This window comes from Miscanthus floridulus, chromosome 10, assembly GCF_019320115.1.
Source record: "Miscanthus floridulus cultivar M001 chromosome 10, ASM1932011v1, whole genome shotgun sequence".
In the NCBI taxonomy this organism is placed as follows: Eukaryota; Viridiplantae; Streptophyta; class Magnoliopsida; order Poales; family Poaceae; genus Miscanthus; species Miscanthus floridulus.
This window is the reverse complement of record NC_089589.1, coordinates 82,368,279-82,387,292: the sequence shown is the minus strand read 5'-3', so window position 1 is coordinate 82,387,292 and position 19,014 is coordinate 82,368,279. Positions and strand designations below refer to the sequence as shown.

General features: G+C 44.5%; 1 non-coding gene across 1 annotated transcript; it reads right to left on the bottom strand.

Annotated features, from left to right (window-relative positions):
• Positions 1-438: 438 nt before the first annotated feature.
• LOC136490337 (small nucleolar RNA R71) lies at positions 439-545 on the bottom strand. Its single transcript, XR_010767627.1, has one exon. It is a non-coding gene; the product is annotated as a small nucleolar RNA R71 (small nucleolar RNA).
• Positions 546-19,014: the final 18,469 nt, after the last annotated feature.

Sequence of the window (19,014 nt, the reverse complement as noted above, 5' to 3'; positions counted from 1 at the left end):
TGAACCAGTCCTTTCTAAACCTCCACCCACTGAACCTATTCATCCTAGCAGTATTGCATCAACCAGTTTTGGTGCAACTGTTAAGGCGATTCATGATTATTCCTTCCCTACTGTCTCCAATGTAGTCATAGGTCCTAATATTCTTAGCAGAAAAAATAGTTCATGCTCAAGCCCGCACTTATAACCATGGTGTAGGCTAGCCCTTTTCATGGCAAACCTTCCGAGGATGCCAATGCTCATCTTTAGAATTTTCTAGAGATTTGCTACACAATCTCAATTAGAGGAGTCTCACAAGATGCCATTCGACTCTGACTTTTCCCATTCTCATTGCTTGAAAAACCAAAGCATTGGCTTTATACCAATGCAGGAACCTTGAATATGTGGGAGAAGTGTTCAAACAACTTCCTCGTCAAGTTCTTCCCCATCGGTAAAACCAATCTTCTTCATAGCAACATTTCTAACTTCCAACAACAAGCCTGAGAATCTATTCTGAAGGCATGGGAGCGACTCCAAGAGTACATTCAAGCATGCCCTCATCATGGAATGGAGGATTGGTTGCTCATCCAAAATTTCTATCATGGACTTTCAATGGAGTCCCAACAACTCCTTGATGCTGCTACTGGAGGGGTATTCTTTTCCCTGAAGGTAGGTCAAGCAAAGGAGTTGATCGAGAAGATGGCAGAAAACCAAGGATGGACAGATGAGCATCTCAAGGGTATGTCCCATAGTTACGAGGTTAATTCTATATCTATGGAATATCTTTTGAGTGAGTTAGAAGAAAGAGCAAATTGGAAGAGAGACCATGCTGGTATAGAATATTTTGCAGCCAAGTAGCCATAGGTAAGCATGTCATGTGAAGAATATGGGGGCATGAATCACACTAGTGATGTCTACTCCTAGTAGAGACCTTAAGTCCCTTCTTAATGATGGTGGATATGGACCACCTCCACCACAGCCTTACTAGAGATGGAATCCGCAAATTAATCAAGGTAATTCACCCACTCATCCTTTCAACTATTCTTCTCTTAGAGATCTTGTCTTTAGTCAATCCAAAATCAATGAACAAATTCATGCAAAATTTCTTGACCATGATAGGATTTTAGGAGATACTCATGCTAGGCTTGATGAATTTTCTTTAGCTTTAGGAAATCAGCTTAACTTTAATGAAAGGCTAGAAAATCAATTATCCACTTTGATTTCAAAAAATTCACATAATGAAAAGTTAATGCTATAACCACGAGAGGTGGAAAAACCACTCGTAATCCACTGTATCCTAAAGCAACAAAGAAGAAAGTAGTAATCAAAGTTCTAGATGAAGAAGAAGACCCCATTGTGCCCCAAGAAAAAGGTAAGACAGCCCCCCATGAATTCTATGATACAGAGGTGTTGCCATTTCTGGAGCACAACCAAAAGGCAATGGAGGATGAACAATTCAAGAAATTCATTGAGGTAATTCAAAAATTATATATACATATACCGTTAATTGACGCTATGTAGGTCCCCACATGCCAAATATTTAAAAGATATACTCAACAAAAAGAAGCCAATGCCAAGTGTAGAGGTAGTAAAATTGACCGAGGAGTGCAGCACAGCCATTCTTAATCAGCTGCCTAAAAAGAAGAAGGACCTAGGGAATCCTACAATTTCATGTTCCATTGGCTCCCAGCAATTTAATCAAGCCCTCTATGATCTTGGAGCTAGTGTCAGCATCATGCCAAAGGTAGTGTATGATAAATTAAATCATAATTCATTATCCCCAACCACAATGTGCTTGTAGCTAGCCAATCCATCAGTCTGATATTCGATGGGAATAGCTGAGGATATTCCTGTCAAGATAAGAAGTTGTTTTGTCCCCATAGATTTTGTGGTGTTGGATATTAGTGCCGACACTAAAATAACACTAATCTTGGGAAGACCATTTTTTAGCACGGCAAATGCTCACATTGATGTTGGAGCTGGAGAAATTCATCTCCATATAAATGGCAAGGAAGAAATATTTCACTTCAAACCAAGACCGGAGCAATGTTCATCGGTGGAATTAAAACCTCCCGACATACCCATCATTCATGAATAGGTGGATGATTCCATCACTCATGGGAGCAAGCCACCATAGGTCATTTGCATGAAAGGAAACCGAGGATCTCAATCGAGGTGAGTTAAGCAAAGGTACGCACTTAAGCCCTATTTATTTTCGCTAAGCATCATCATTTCATGCTAAAACATGCTTAGTACCTTGCTTAAAAAGTCAAAAATCATTAAGGGGAGGAATTAGGTGGTTGCCCAGGCCATTCATGGCCATCGGCCAGCCCCACCTCTGCCCCCTCTTGATTCTGTTCACCTCCATTCACTCCTCCATGCACATGAAGATCAAGGCCAAGGCAAAAATCTAAGTGCTCTTTTGTTCTTTACTCTCCACTCACCTTGTCCTTGCCTCCAACAATTCCAATCCATTCTTTCACCTCTTGGCCTTTTCCTTTCACTCATTCATCTGGTGGCACACATGTGAGAGCACCTAGGAGAGAATCCATGCATGGGATGGTTGAAATGCCACCAAGGGGGGCCGACCGGCGCCCTACTCTGGTGCCTTTGGCACTTTGCCTCCTCTCCCACTCATATATGTCCTTGTAAAGCTCACACACACACACCCCACTAGCATACTCACTTCCAAGAGCTAAATTTCCACTCATCCTCTCTCCTTCATAGTCCACAACATGAGCATCTTTGCTTAAGTTATTAAGCAAATGAATTATTAGGGGAAGGAGAAGCATCATAGTGGTGATCCACTCATCACACAAGGGAGTAGCTCATTTGTTTTACTAATCCTTAACCCCTCTCTTGTCTCTAGCTTATTCTTGCTTGTAGGATCATGAACAAACTCAAGGATGCCATAGGCCTCGAAAAGAAGAAGAAGAAGTCCAACAAAGCACATTCATTTCCTATCGGATGATGACTCCACGGCGGGAAGCCAAAGCCACCATGGCAGCGATGCCATGTTCCATCGACCAAGCAAGCCATGAGAGTGGAGATCAAGAAGCACCAATTCGCATCCTCACAAGTGATGAGCAAATCATGTTGGTGGAACGATCACGTGAGAGGCAAGGCTTTCTGCATCCTAAGAGACAGAACATTTCATCATACCCACGCCTACTGACCACGACTTTGTGAATCGCACAGGTATGATAACCGAATTCCAAGTTATCTTTCGTGCAATAGGATGGGAAAATTTTTGGTGGGTAAATGAAGATGGGTGTAGGCAACTTACCATAGAATTTTTATGCACACTCACTAGAACCGCTATGCATGTCACATTTAGATTATTCGGTGAGCAATATACCTACACTTGGAAGCAATTTAGTATTTTGCTAGGCTTTGATAAAAAATTGCAACCATAATTTGGATAGAGCCGTAGAAGGATTTGATAGAGTAGACTTTTGGAAAGAAATTAGTGTCAAGGATAGCTCTACTCAACCAAGAACTTGTGAAATTCATAATCCCACTTTGTGCTTTATGCACTGAAGGCTTGCTATGACATTGTTTCCCTAGGAATGATCTCCGCATTGTTAGAGTTCAAGAAATGAAAATCATGTATGCCATGCTAATAGAACTCGCATTTCTCCTATCATTGGCAAGATAGATTATTGGCTAGGAACTTTTCAGCGTGATGAATATGTTGACTGCACCTCCCTAATCACTAGACTTGCAAGAAACATGGGATTTCTTGATAGGGGCTTTAATTAATTACATACCCACTGAGAGAGTCTATCTTGATTATGATCACTTTTCCAAGCACACATGCTAAAAATAAATCAAGAGGATGATTTTTATGTCATGACTTATCATGGGTGTGCCAATGAAATTTGTTTGCCCAACATAGAATTTTGGTTAAGTAATGTTGACCGGCTAATCGTCCCCTTGGAGGCCATCAACCGACTTTGGAATCGCCTTCAGACCAAGTCTTCACATGTGCTGGAAATGCAAATGCCTTTGGGAGCAAATCGTGACCCTCCGATGCAATGGTGGTGCCTCAGAGGGCCGGCCAGTGCCCTCACTGCTACCACCTGGCGCCCAAGGAAGCTCCACCTGCCTCTCCACTGCCTTACAAATACCCCCTATCTCCTTAGTGCTATAAATAGAGGTGTTCCCCACATAGTTGTAAAGCATCCCAAGTAGAAGCATTCTCTCTACTCCTAAGTTTAGGTTAGTGGTGAGAGTGAGAGTGAAGAAGCAAAGAGCTAGGAGCTTAGGAGGAGTCCTCGGAAGTCTCTCTGTAAGCTCTTGTAAGCTACTCTTGCTTTCTCTTTATATTTCCTTTAGTACTTGTCTTTAGTTTTAGCATTTACTTTCTTGCAGTTAGAGTAAAGTAGTGTTGTGAATATTTCGATCATATCTTGTTTAGTTAGTAAGTTTTTGATATATGGGATCCTCGTCACTAGTTGGTGCTCTGTTCTTAGTGCGAGATTAGAGTAGTATCACTTAGTGTAAGCGTGGTGCTTAAACTATAGGATACCTTGGGTTGTGGCTAGTTCTCCAGATAGATTGTGGTAGGTGGCTGGTGGTGATAGCCCTATCCATCCTCTATATTCCATGACATTGGAATTAGTTATTAAATCATAGGGCTCGTGGTGCTTTGTGCCTAATCAACCTTAGGGTGAGTTTAGAGCAGCTACCCCCAAAGTATATTCATTGCTCACTTGCTAGACAATTGATAGGATTACAATTAAGACAATACTTCATTTATCTTCACATACTCTGTGACCATAGTAGTAGTAGTAGTCTTTCTCATTTTATTATTTTAGTTAAGTTTAGTTTACTTTCATTTGTTCCATTACATTCATGTCTAAGAAATTCATTTGAGCCTAAGTGAGCATTTATCTAAGTCATACTATACCTTCTCTATGGAAATAAATACGATACTTGGTTTACTCCAAGTGAAGTGCTACATCAATATATATTTTGTGCGCTTGCGGAATTAGTCCAATAGTCGTAAGAAATATCAACAGCGAGGTGCTCGTTCTTCAAGATTGGGTCCTTATATTCCATCTTGCAGCTCTCACGGTCAAGAAGCAGATCACATTCCTTGACCGTGGGGTACATCTTGCAGCTCTAACGGTCAAGAAGCAGATCACATCCCTTGACCATGAGGCTTGCAAGATGGAATGTTGAGCACCTCACTGAGGGTGAAGTTTTGCGATGTGCTGCGTCATTCTTTGGATTCCATGATCTTTGTACCTTGGAGGATCGAGATGTAGATCTATTGGTTTGTATGTGCAAACGCCATATGATACAGATCTATTATCACGTGGACCTCAATGGAAAATACATAAAGAAGTACTATATATACTCAATTATTTGGGTCCATGCTTGATAGCTGAGTCTCATCAGCTCAAAATATAGCTGACACCTAGAGTATCGCCTGTAGAACAAAAAATAACAATAAAAGACATAGGATCAAAAGTGACATTCAAACAGTAGATTCTTTACTTATAAGACCCTAGATATAATCTATGGTCCTGAGAAAACATTGTTTACAACATTTCTGCATGGATGATCACTGCGATAGCCTCGGCTGCATCAGTGAAGTCTCCAATTAGGTCCTCTTGATCTTTTAGCCGATTAGTGTCCAGATAACTAGGTTCCAGGTGACAGAGCTCGTGTCCGGAATGCTATTGCGCTACAGCCAGAGTGGCACTAGGACCATAGCGGACCCCATGAGTTGCCATTTCTCTGGCATGAACAGGGATATCCTGTAGGCGATCTTCAAGAGAAACTCCCCTAGCGTTGACTGCTGCAACTGCACCTTGTGCTGCCTGTTGGAGGATCTCATGGTGACTCTCTAGGTCAATCTCCCGGCGACGAGCCTCCTCGATCTTGCGACGAGAAGCAGCTAGTTGTTCTTCAAGATCTAATAAAAATGAAGGGTTATTGGATAAAGAAGCGAATATAAAAGGAAAGACTCTTCAAAGAAATTTTACCTGCTGCCCTAGCCTGAGCTTCATCTGAGCAACATTGGTCTCTTCTTGAGACATAGAGAGGGCTGCTTTAACGGCATCAAGACATAGCTCAAGCTGACCTACCTCACGTGTCACTTTAGAATACAGGTTTCTGGCTATTGACGGTAGTTAACAACCATTATAAACCATCAATATAACTTGTATAAGGGCTTGAAAATAATCACCAACATAGGTTTAGGAGTTTAAACTAATAAATTCTATGAGTTTTGGTGAATCTGTGTTTCTGTAGGGTTTATCCAGAAAACCATCAAGATAGACCTATATGTCACGACCTGGTCCTAACACCCTTGTGAGCATCAGCATCATGAGCATCTTTGCATTTGAAATTAAATAGTTATAAACTGAATGTTGCATTCAAACTGCTCACTGTTGAATTGACAGAGAATCCGCCAGCACCACTAGAATATCTGCTAGTTCGCTAGCACGCTATCAGTTAATGACCGACACTACTAGAGAGTCCGCCGTCACGACGGATTGTCTGATAGGATCGTCCCATGTAGAAATGTGAGGTGTCACTTTGTGAATCACTAGGTTCCATACTTCACCACAACTGTCTATCTCGTGGAAGCACCAAGGCTGAGAGTCCATCAGCTCACTCACTCTCACACTCCCACTCTCTCTCTAGTTCATCTCTCTACTCTCTCCCACACTCAAGCAAGGAAGAGGAGGAAAGAAGGAGAAAGGAGAAGGGATTGGAGCTTGGAAGCAAGAGGAGATGGTCGTTGAGATCACCTAGAGGCCATCGTCCACAAGAGGTAGGGGTTAGAAGGGAGAGAAACCCTCTCACCCTTGCCATAAGGAGCTAGGAGGAGAAGGAAGCAAGAAGAAGGTTTTGAGCCACCAAGGTGGAGATCCAGTTGCTCTATCATCTTACAGAGCTTGGTACCTTGTGTTTGCAGCCCTTGGTAAGGATCTAACTAAGCCAAACCTAGGATTGTGTCTTTAGGAGCCAAAACTAAGGAAATATTGATTTATGGACTAGAGTTGGTTTACACCCAATGTAGTTAGAACCAACCAGTTAGATATGTTCTATAGAACCCTAGTAGTCTACCCTGAAGGTGGTTTACACATGCAAGCACCATGGGTGAAGATTTGGATATCGAGTTGCTATGAAGTGTTCACTGTCAGTATCGACGGAGGGTCCGACATCACCAACGGAGTGTTCGTCAGTACTGAATGTCTCACCGCTCACCTACAAAGAACACATCTATAACCCACCGGAGTGTCCGTCACTACAATGGAGCATCCGATGAGTTATACACCCGAGATAGAGGAGTGTCCAGAGATCTTAGATCACAGTTTTGGCTACATTGGAGTGTCCGTCGATATTCTAGAGTGTCCGCTGAATTATAGACAAGAAACCCAAGAGCAGCTAGTTCCTACAAATAACCCGTCACTCACACAAAGTATTCGATGGAGCCTGAACACTTAGTAGCCCACAGCACCCTACAAACCTGATCTGACAGATGGACCGCCATAGTTGACGGAACCTTCTGATAGGATCACCTTTTACACAGAGAGATTCCAAAGAGCACAAACTTCATACCAGAGGGTCCGATCCTAGTTCAGAGAGTTCGATGGACCTAGAGAGTCAATATCCCACTAAGTCCCAGTAACCACCGGACCATCCGACATCCATGCCAGACTATCCGATAGTTACTAGTCAGTAGACCCCTAGTGTCTAACTACACAATTACTCATGTGTCAGTAAAGCATAACAACTAAGAATCATTGCATAGCATGAGCATGTACTTTATGCAGTTCACTCATCAAGCATCATGCATGTATAGGTGACCCGATTCCCAAAGAACCTGTTGAGGAGGAGCCATAGGAGGAAGAAGCCATCAAGCATAGCAACGACATTCAAGGCAGGCCCCTATGCATCCCTATGCTTTACAAATGCATAATGAACTATGTTTATCTATTGCATTGCTATGTTACTATATGACTAGTAAACCAGGAGGGAATTACCTATGTCAAACCTTATCCATATATTGCCACACCAATCAACCACACATGTCTTGTTTAACAACCATGCATAGTATGCTTAGATCTTAAAAGTCGAGCTAATGATGGGTTTCTCATTACTTGCGTGATGATAGGATGATAATCCACTAAGCAGCACCTTGGGAAGGGATCAACACTTGTTCCACTTGGTTATGGTATGAGCTTTGATCAGCAAGGGGTATGGTCATGGCAAGATGGGGATTCTTGGATGACATAGCTTGCTTACCGGTTAAGGACCGTGTATCCATTGTAGTGAGTATGAACATAAAATTGTATAGACCACTTGTCTCTAATGGGGGTGACAAGCCAAGTAACTGATTGCGACCGTCTTATTTGTCAAACTAGCATGGGGGAAGGCGTCGGTCGGGAATGTCCGGGACATTGACCGGGCATCCAATCGAACCTTTCGTTGGACATAATGGCTAGGTGGGGAAAGGTTGAGGCATCGAGATATCCCTTCTATACCGACGGGTCTTATGGGCGATATTCCTTGTTTTGAGTGGGGTTAACTTGTACCCCTCTGTAGAGTATAAAAGATTGAAAGCATTAAGTTCTACTTCTAGATACGGACTAGAGATGGGATTGGAATTTAGGACCTATGGAAGATCAAGTTCCTGCTTGTTAATGCTTAACTTGATTACCTATGCTATGCTTAATAACTGCTATGTCATAGACCACCTTTACTTTATAGTACAAATGCTTTTATGCAAAGTTACGCATTCCTTGCTACTACCCAAATGCATAATCCTTGTTTACTATATTGGGTAAGTCCTACGGAGTACACTCAAGTACTCACCCTATGTGATCTTAAGTTTTGCAGGTACCATAGCCCCTACACATGGATTCTTCTATGATCCCAACCCCTCGTCGGATCAGGAGTGGTGAAGGATCTTGTGTTCCATAGATACATGGATGTGGCACCCCCATGTATCCATTATCATGAACTATGTTATGTTGAAAGACTTCCGCTAGACTTCAATGTAGACTGTAATGTGTGATCGTGTGATGAACTAAGTGTGTGAACCAAGTCTTGTAAACTCTAATGCTTTGAACTTGTAATGTGATCTCAGCACTGTTGTGATGTATTCTCTCTCTCGAACTGATCCTGAAGAGGAGTTGCTATGTGCGCTCCTAGGGACCTCATTGTTGGTTTGCTTAAATTGAGGGGTCAAGTGGTCGACACTCGATTTAGGTGGATTAACGTGGCGGTCACCCACATATATGTTAGAGTTAATTTTGTTATTCCACAGCGAGACGGACACCAAAAGGATCTAGAAGACACCAGAGGACACCATGCCAAGGTAGAGAAGAGGAGGCTACTAGGTGGGGTCAGCCAGCCCCACCTACAGACTGGCCGGCCCCTGGGGTCCACTAGTCAGCCCCACGTTGTTACATCGGTTCCCCACCGCCTTAAAAATTGCATCTACGCTGTTTATTCAAGTCAGTTTGATTTGAGGGCTTAGGATTGATGCTTCAGCCTATATATACCAGTCCCTGCCACCCCCGTGAGGCATAAGTCATTTGAAAAGACAGAAACCCTAATCATCCTCAAAGCTCCATCATATTCTAGGGTATAGCTAGTTAGGCTAGGTCTAGAGGGGGGCAAGAAGGCTTTGCTTGGATTCCAGATCATGCCAAGAGCATGGTTTGGTATAACCTTTGTACCCCCCTCTCTTTTGTATCTCTCATTATTTTTATATGTTTGCTACAATTGTTATGACATCCATCTTCATAATTATCATATTCCTAGTTATAATGTTCATCATCTACTTTGATTATATGCTTAGTATAGTTAGATTATCATCATGTTCATGCATAAGTTCATATAGTGCTTGCTCCAAAGTACACGGGGTAAGTGGTCGACATTGTGTAAGCGTGGTGCTTATACATTGTTTACCTGTGGATACACCCTATATTCTAGGCCATATGGTAGATCGCGGATGTGACACTCCCGTTGAGTCCTTTGTAGTCCACTCCCCGAATATAGGTATACAAGTAGGATCTAGTTATGAAGGAAGACAAGCTCTGTTCTTAATCTTCCTTAGTAATATCCCTTATGTGTAGATATGAAGTTGATCTTAGCCATGATTACTAAGTGTAATTGCACTAATTAATGTATGCTTTGACTTGTAATTTGTGACAGAACCGCCCAATTTATACAAGATCAAGTATGGTGTCCCCGCTAACACATTGACATGCACATACTTTCACTTATATAAACCCACTTGTAACACCCCAGGTGTTTGGCTTCCACATTTGCACTTGCATTTCATAAACATGAGCATCATTCATCCATGCATGAGCTTGGATTGTTTGGAACATGATTTTGAAACATTGCAACATATGTTTATATTCCATGTGTGTTTGTTTTATGAAATGAATAGTGTGCAACACTCAAGTGCGACATGTGCAACTCACTCTTGAAACATGTCACATACTTTAGTGAAACAGGTTAGTTAGTACTATGCAACAAACTCATGAAACATATGAAACATGGCTTTGAAACAAAAGTAACATTTCATTTGTTCTTCCTTGTTTTAATACATGTGATGCTTGATTTTTGTGTGATCAATGTGTGGTGTGGCTAATTATCCTCTTAAACAACTTAGCTACACTTCGAATGTCATTAGGAACAATGTTCATGTTGACCATATCGCCTAATTATGCTTTCAAGTAATGGTTTGACTAGTGTTGACCCCTAGAGCTCTTTTGTTTGACTGTTTAAAAAGTACAACTTTGATTATTTGCATGTCTAAGCAACCTAAATAAAAGTTGTAGCAAATTTTATAAGGAACAAAAGTTACTTTATGACCATCTCATGAAAATGTGCAGAACATGCTCAAAAAGGGCCCACAAGTCAGTTTTGAGGTCTATTTGAAAACTCAGAAAAATTCTAAGTCAAAAACCAAATTTTAGTTTCATTGGCTCGACTTGGTGATGATTTTACTCATGATTCTTGGAGAATTAGGTCTTGGTCTTTTAATCGAAGTTGAAGATGGTATAAAGGGCTACAACTTTCATTTACACTATTTTCGCTAATGATCAACGGTTTAGTAGTTTCAACTCGATGAAAGTATGCTGTCAGGCTCGGTTGGCTTCACTGAATCGAAGCTACAGTAGTCCGACATGTTCAGGGTTTGAAGGCCACGTGTATGCCGCACATCACCACCGGCCTGACCGGTCAGGCCATGATGAGCTACTGCGCGCCACATCAAGCCCCAACGCGCGCCCGTGAGCCTCCCAGTGCCACATTTCCGTTCTTGCTTCTCCTTCGCCTCCTCCGCTCCTTGCGCAACAGCAGCCGCAGCCGCAGTAGACCACCGCCATCGCCATTGCTCCACCGAGCTCGTGTGAGCTCGCCGCTGCACCACAGCCGGCGCTAGCCCTCACATAGCTCCGCTAGCACCTCACAGACCTCGTCGACGTCCTCGCTGAGCCATTCGAGCCCTAGGTGAGCGGCATTGCAGACTCTGCGCATCGCCGCGCCATGGCCGCCATGCCCGAGCCGCCGTGCGCCATGGCCAATGCACCTTGAGGCCGATAGCGTCTAGGTTTAGGGGGTCAATCGATGCGGGAGACCTTGGGGAACACGGTGGTACCGGTGCCGTCGCCAGAGACGCCGCCGTCGGCGAGCTACGCTGGTTCCGCACCGTCCCAAGCCACCTCCTCTATTTTTCTTTCGCTGACACACGGGTCTGGCTAACCTGCAGGTCCCAGCTATCAGCGACACTGATTTGAGAGCTAGTTCATTTATTTCCAGTTTTGATGTTGTTTTGTAAAATCCATATCTAGAGTTTTGTAGATCCTAATTGGGTGGTTCTAATTTTGTTAGGACCTTGGTGAAGTGTAGTATTTAGGAAAATATAATATGAGCACTTATAGTAGAGTTTCTAGAAGAATTAAATTGAAACTTGAAATGTGTTTTTACATGGATGCAAACTTGTTTAATTCATATCTAGAGTTTCTGTGCTCCAAAAATTATGAAATTTGGATGGTGAGCTCTTCTTGATGAGTAGAAGCTTTGGTAAAAATTTCAGAGTCAGTGCATGAATAGTTTTTGAGTTATAGATTTTCCTTTTATCATTAGATGATCCTTGTGTGAATTTTAGTAATTTATCTATGAATCCAATGACCATGAAATTTATTGGAGGTTGTCCTAGTACCTTAAGGATGCTAAAAAAAATATAAAATCTGTTGCTTGACACTTTTCACTAGGGTTTCCTAATTATGTTATTTTAAGCCTTTATGCCTTATCATTTTTGTGTAGGATGTTATGCTTGTTCAAATGATGTGAAATTTTACAGTGGCCTACTTGGAGCATATAGTACCTACTATAATTTTTGTAGATTAAATGGTGCAGTTTTCATATATGTTTATTATTCCTCTTAAATAATTAAATAAATTAAGAAAGGAATTAAAAGAAATGAATTGGTGATGAACACCTTACTTTCTGGTGTTCTTTCGATATGTGTAATGAGTTAGTAAAGTTGGTTTTGTCCATTTATATGTTTGCCACATAAGTTAATAATTATTTTCTTGCATTATGTCTTTCTGGACAACATCATAGAAGCAGAAGTCATCACCGCCTTTGTCAAAGGACTCCATCACTGCGACCTTCGCACCAAAATCAATCATAACCCGTCAAAGGGGATTGGCGAGATTATCACGACCGCCGATCAATACGCTGACACTGAAGAGGCCGAACTTCGCTTCAATGAAGATGTGGGCACTCACCACCCAACTCGCCGTAGTGACGAGCGCCCTGACGAACGACGCCACAATGACCGCCGCTATGACGACTGCGGCCACCATTAGGACAGTGGCTGTTCAGTATCGCCGTCGCCGACTAGACAACATCATCGCCACTATTGACAAACCTTGCACCAAGCATAAATATGATGAGCAGTACAAGAAGATCCTCGAAGGACTGTGCCCCCTCCACAAGAATGGCAAGCATAAGATGAAGGACTGCCTTGGCTTGGCTAAAGAGTTCCAGACCAAAAAGAAGGACGACGACTGAGCTAGATGTTGCCGACCACCTGGGGACAACAATAACACCTTCTAGGATTACGACAAAGTGGTCGCCACTATCTTTGGGGGCCTCATCGATGTCGAGAGCAGAAGAGATCAAAAGCTCACCGCCCGCCGGGTGCTCGCCGTCAACACAGAAGATGCTATCACCAATCCCAGCTATCACCCCTAATCTAAGGTCCCCATCACCTTTAGTAGGGTCGACCAGTGGGCGGACATTCCTTACATAGGGCGTTTCCCCCTCGTTCTTGATGCAACCATCAAGAAAGTACTCTTTAGGAAAGTACTCATCGACGGTGGAAGTGCTCTGAACCTCCTCTTTGTCAGAGCCCTAAAGGAGCTGGGCCTTGGAATAGAAGACCTCACTCCCTCCAACTCCTCCTTCTGGGGTGTGGTACCTGGCAGGGCATCCAAACCGCTTGGAGAGATCACCCTCCTGGTACAATTTGGCACGGCTAGCAACTTCCATGTCGAGCACATCAACTTCTACATCGCCAACTTCAACACCACCTACCACACCATACTTGGTCGGCCAGCTCTAGCCAAGTTCATGGCCATACCGTACTACGCCTATCATGTATTGAAGATGCCTTCACCTGTAGGAGTTCTGGCTCTACGAGCCAACCTCTCCATAGCCTATGCCTGCGAAACAGAGAGTCTCCCCTCGCCGAAGCCATCGACCTCTCCATCCAGATGGCCAGCATGGTCAACGATGCCAAGATAGTGCCTACCGACGACCTAGAGATCCTAGCGTTGGAGCCTACACGTGCCTCCGCCAAGTCTAAGGAAACAAAGGAGGTCAGCCTTGGCCTCAACGACCCCACCAAGACTATTAGGATTTGGGCTCATCTTGACCCCAAATAGGAAAGCGCGCTCATCTCCTTCCTACGTGCCAACACCAATGTGTTTGCTTGTAAACCTATAGACATGATGGGGGTACCATGGGAGAAGATCGAGCACTCCTTGAATGTCTCGTCGACCGCCAAACTGATCAAGTAGAACGTCCAACAATTCACGCTAGACAAGAAGGAGGCTACTAGGGTAGAAATAAAATGGCTCCTAGCAGCCAGATTTATTAAAGAAGTGTATCATCCTGAGTGGCTGGCAAACCCAATCCTTGTTCAAAAGAAGAATAAAGAATGGAGAATGTGCATTGATTACACTGATCTCAACAAACACTGCCCTAAAAGACCCCTTCAGTCTACCTTGGATAGACAAGGTTGTAGACTCCACCACCGACTGCAAACTCCTCTCCTTCCTTGACTGTTACTCTGGCTGTCACCAGATATCTCTCAAGGAGGACGACCAGATCAAAACATCATTCATCATGCCTTTCGGTGCATATTGCTATACCACCATGTCTTTTAGACTTAAAAACACCGGGGCGACCTACCAAAGGGCCATCTAGATGTGCCTTGACCAACAGATAGGCCGCAATGTCGAAGCCTACATCAACGATGTGGTCGTCAAATCCAAAACCGCCGATAGCCTCATCGCCGACCTCGAAGAAACGTTCACCAACCTAAAAAGATGCAGATGGAAGTTGAACCCTTCAAAGTTCATCTTTGGAGTTCCATCCAGCATACTCCTGGGCTACATCGTCAGCGCCCGTGGTATCAAACCCAACCCCGACAAGGTCTCCGCCATTACCAATATGAAATGGCCAACCTACGTAAAGGACATACAGAAGCTAACAGGGTGCATGGCCGCCCTTAGTCGCTTTATATCACACCTCAGCGAAAAGGGACTACCATTCTTCAAATTACTCAAGGCCTCTGAGCGCTTCTCCTGGTTGAAGGAAGCTGATATGGCTTTTGAGCAACTCAAGTTGTTTTTAACGAAGCCTCCGATCATGACGGCGCCTCAACCAGATGAAACCCTATTGATCTACATCACCGCTACCTCTCACATCGTTAGCACAACTATTGTCATCGAACGGGAGGAGGTCGAACATGCCTATAAGGTTCAACGTCCGTTCTACTTCATCAGTGAGGTTCTTAATAAGTCTAAAGCTCATTACCCTCAGGTTTAGAAGCCGCTATATGCCATTTTGATCACGTCACGCAAGCTCCACCATTACTTCAAGTACTACAAGATCGTCGTGGTCACTGAGTTCCCTCTAGGGGACATCCTCCGCAACAAAGAGGCCAATGGCCACATCATCAAGTGGGCAGTCGAGCTCGACACTTATTCCATCAAATTCAGGAGCAGGCCGACCATTAAGTCGTAGGCGCTGGCTTACTTCATCGCTGAGTGGATCGAGATTCAAGAGCCCATCCCCGCTGCTTGCCCTGAGCACTGGGTGATATATTTCGATGGCGCCCTCAACATCAATGGTGCTGGTGCTAGCATTTTATTCATTACTCCAACTAAGGACAGGCTCTGTTACGTCGTCCGAATTCATTTTCTAGCTTCCAACAACATCATGGAATATGAAGCATGTCTCCACGGACTTCATGTAGCCATCGAGCTCGGCGTCAAACGCCTCATGGTATACGGAGACTCTGCGCTGGTCATGAACCAAGTCAACAAAGATTGGTCCTGCTCAAGTGAGAAGATGGATGCATACTGCACCAAGATCAGGAAACTCAAAGGAAAGTTCTATAGTATCAAGTACCACCACGTGGTACAAGACCAAAATCAGCTCATCGACCACCTATCTAAGATAGGCTCTTCTCATGCCATGATTCCTTCTGGGGTCTTCGTTCAAGACCTCTTTACGCTGTCTATTAAGGAAGAGAAGGAAGCTCAAGAAATTCCCCCCACCGAGCAACTGGTACATGCAGTACCTTCGCCGGTCGTAGATTGGAGGGAACAGTTCATCAAGTACCTAACTAGCACTAACATACCCAACGATAAGACTAAAACTGAATGCCTCATCCGTCGCAACAAGCATTACGTGCTGGTGGACGGGAAGTTGATGAGAAAAAGCGCCAAGGAAGGGATACTGCAGAAATGCATCACCCGAGAAGAGGGTGTAAAACTACCCCATGAAATTCACTCTGGTTCCTGTGGCAATCACGTGGCCTCCAAAAACCTGGTTGGCAAAGCTTTCCAAGCTAGTTTTTACTGGCCCACGGCCATCTCCAACACAGAAGACCTCGTCCGACGTTGTGAAGGATGTCAGTTTTTCGCCAAGCAAATACACGTCTCAGTGCAGGAATTGCAGACCATCCCAGCTTCTTGGCCTTTTGCATGCTGGGGACTGGACATGATCGGGCCTTTCAAGCCCGCGCCAGGCGGTTTTCAGCCACCATTTTTGGGACTTCTGCGAAGACCGATGCATCTCCATCAAATACATCTCTGTTGCCCATCCTAGAGCCAATGGCCAGGTCAAACGGGTGAACGGCATGATCCTCGATGCCCTCAAAAAGAGACTATACCAGAAAGAGGAAAAGCATCTAGGTAGATGGCTCAAAGAGCTCCTAGCTATGGTCTAGGGACTGCGCACTCAAGCTAGTTGCAACACCGGTGTGTCTCCATATTTTTTGGTCTATGGCTCAGAGGCTGTACTTCCCACAGACATTGCCTTCTAAGCACCCAGAGTAGAGCATTATAATGAAGAGCAAGCCACAGCTGTTCGGACAGAGGACGTCAATAGAGCTGAAGAAGAACGCCTGATCACTTGCATCCACACAGCCAAATACCTAGAAGGCCTACGAAGATACTACAATCGCAATATTAAAGGTCGTTCATTTGCGGTCGGTGACCTTGTTCTCCATAGGAAGCAGAAAACTGAAGGGATGCACAAGCTCTCCTCCCCCTGGGAAGGGTCTTACTTGGTCAAAGAGGTTACCCGACCAGGGTCTTACCAGCTATATGACATGGACGGAACCGATATCCCTAATTCATGGCACATCGAGCACCATATATGTTTCTATCCTTGAAACGCTCCAGATATGTACTCTTCACTCCATAGTGAACGAAGTTTTTGTTGCCATAATTTGTCTCCATTATTTCTCCACTTTGGTTTAATCTCCATTTACGATTACCAGCTCCAAGCTACTCCTTAACAAACTTCGATAATTATACGTGATCTCCATAAATGCTTCACCCCGTTTCTCCATACTAAAATATCTTTAAGATATTTCGCCAACCATCGAGCAGCACACATTCCACTCTGTGTTCTTTGGAGAAAACCCTATCTCCGATCTCTCCCTACACATGCTATGGGCTCCAGCGCTCTGCATTATGGGGGGTCAGTTGTGGTTCCTCGGTCATGTCCGTTGCTCCTACACGTGCACGGGCTCTAGTGCTCGACGTTATGGAATACGGGCTAGCCAAGGCCAAGAGCCCAGTAACAAACTAACTGCTCGAACGCTACTTATACCACGTATAAATGCGTTAAGGTTAACAACACGTCTCTTTTTCACTGAAAGTGCTAGCAAGTCGCATAAACATGCATACGATGTCTACTTACAACATTTATACAAATACATAAATATTTGCTTAGGCCCTCATGCATCTAACTCCCTTTCTAGTTCTCCCATATAGGTTCCTCTCCACTCAGGCTATTAAACTTGGCCGTCACCATCTACCTCGCCGAACAGATCGACATCGTCGGCCAGCTTCTTTGCCGCGTCCTCCACCTCATCCTTTAGCTGCTCCTGCTTTGTCGCACCCGTTCCTCTAGAGAATCCGGCCCCTATCGCTTGAAGATTGATGGCAGGGTAATGAGACTAGACCACCGCTAGGGCATGCATCATGATGGAGACAGCGGCATCTCGGTTGAAGCCTTTGAAGTTCTCCCACACTGCCTTGCACTTGTCAATGATGGCGTCCGAATGGGGTGGCCTATCGTTGGGCTGAGGAGCTACCTCCATATTGATGCAGTTGAGCACCAGCATGACTCCAGCCACCATGGCATCAAGTTTTCCCCTCTGGGTTCTTGCCTCCAGCTCCAGCATGTTGAACTGTGCCTTGGTCCTTCGACGGTATTCTGTAGACACCAAATGGATCCGTCAAATGAAGAAATCATTTTAGCAACAACTCCGACCATGAATTACTCACCTTCTAGATCCTTGGCCAGTTTCTTTGCTTGCCCAGACACCTTCTCCTTCTCCTCTTGGAGTTGACCAACAACTTCTCGCAACCAGCCGAGCTCTGCATCTTGCTCTACAAACATAACGGTCGATAGCAACATCAAGACTGTTCGGCAATGCAGAGCAAATTCACCAATCCATAGTACCTTTCTTCTGCTCGGAGACGCCTTTCAGCTGCCTTGGAGGTGTGCCCTAGCTGCTCAGAGATGCTGTTTAGTTGCTCGAAGGTGCGCTCTAGCTGCTCGGAGACCGTCTTCCACTGTTTGAACAAGATGCCCTTTTGGTACTCTAGGTCCTTCGCAATTGATTCAGCAAGATCCCTTTCACGTTGGGCCCTCTGGACATTCTTCTCCATCAACTTCACCACCTCCTTTAGCTTCTCATTCTCCTCGATGAGGGGCTCCATCCTTTTGATCAACTGCTATCGTTGTACGATAGTTCATGCTATGCCCTAGAAAGCACCAAGATTATAAAGGACCATATTTTCCAATGCCAAAGATGACACTGCTGACGCAATACTAACCTCAATTTGCTTCATAGCCATGGAAAGGGTGGACCATAGCCTCTGACCTCCCTGGTGGTGTCCTCCTCCTCCATGACCACAACTTCCTCCCCTCGCTTGCGGAGGATGCAGATGGCTTGAGGTCATGATTCTTCATGCTCAATCTCCTCGACCTCATCCTCTTCTTCCACAGCTAGTGGCACTCCTTGGGGGCTTGGTGGTTGCATGAAGCGACCAACCATGCCCTGCGGCATCTCAGGGCGCGCCACTCGCTCCTCCGATACTACTGGCCTCTGCGCCCTAGATTTTGGCATAGCGTCGGTAGCTCCCGCCTCCACCCTCAAAGATTTGGTGGCTCTCACCATTGCTCCTAGCGCCTCCACCGAATCGTCCGCCATTGTTGCCAACCGCTCTCCGCCTC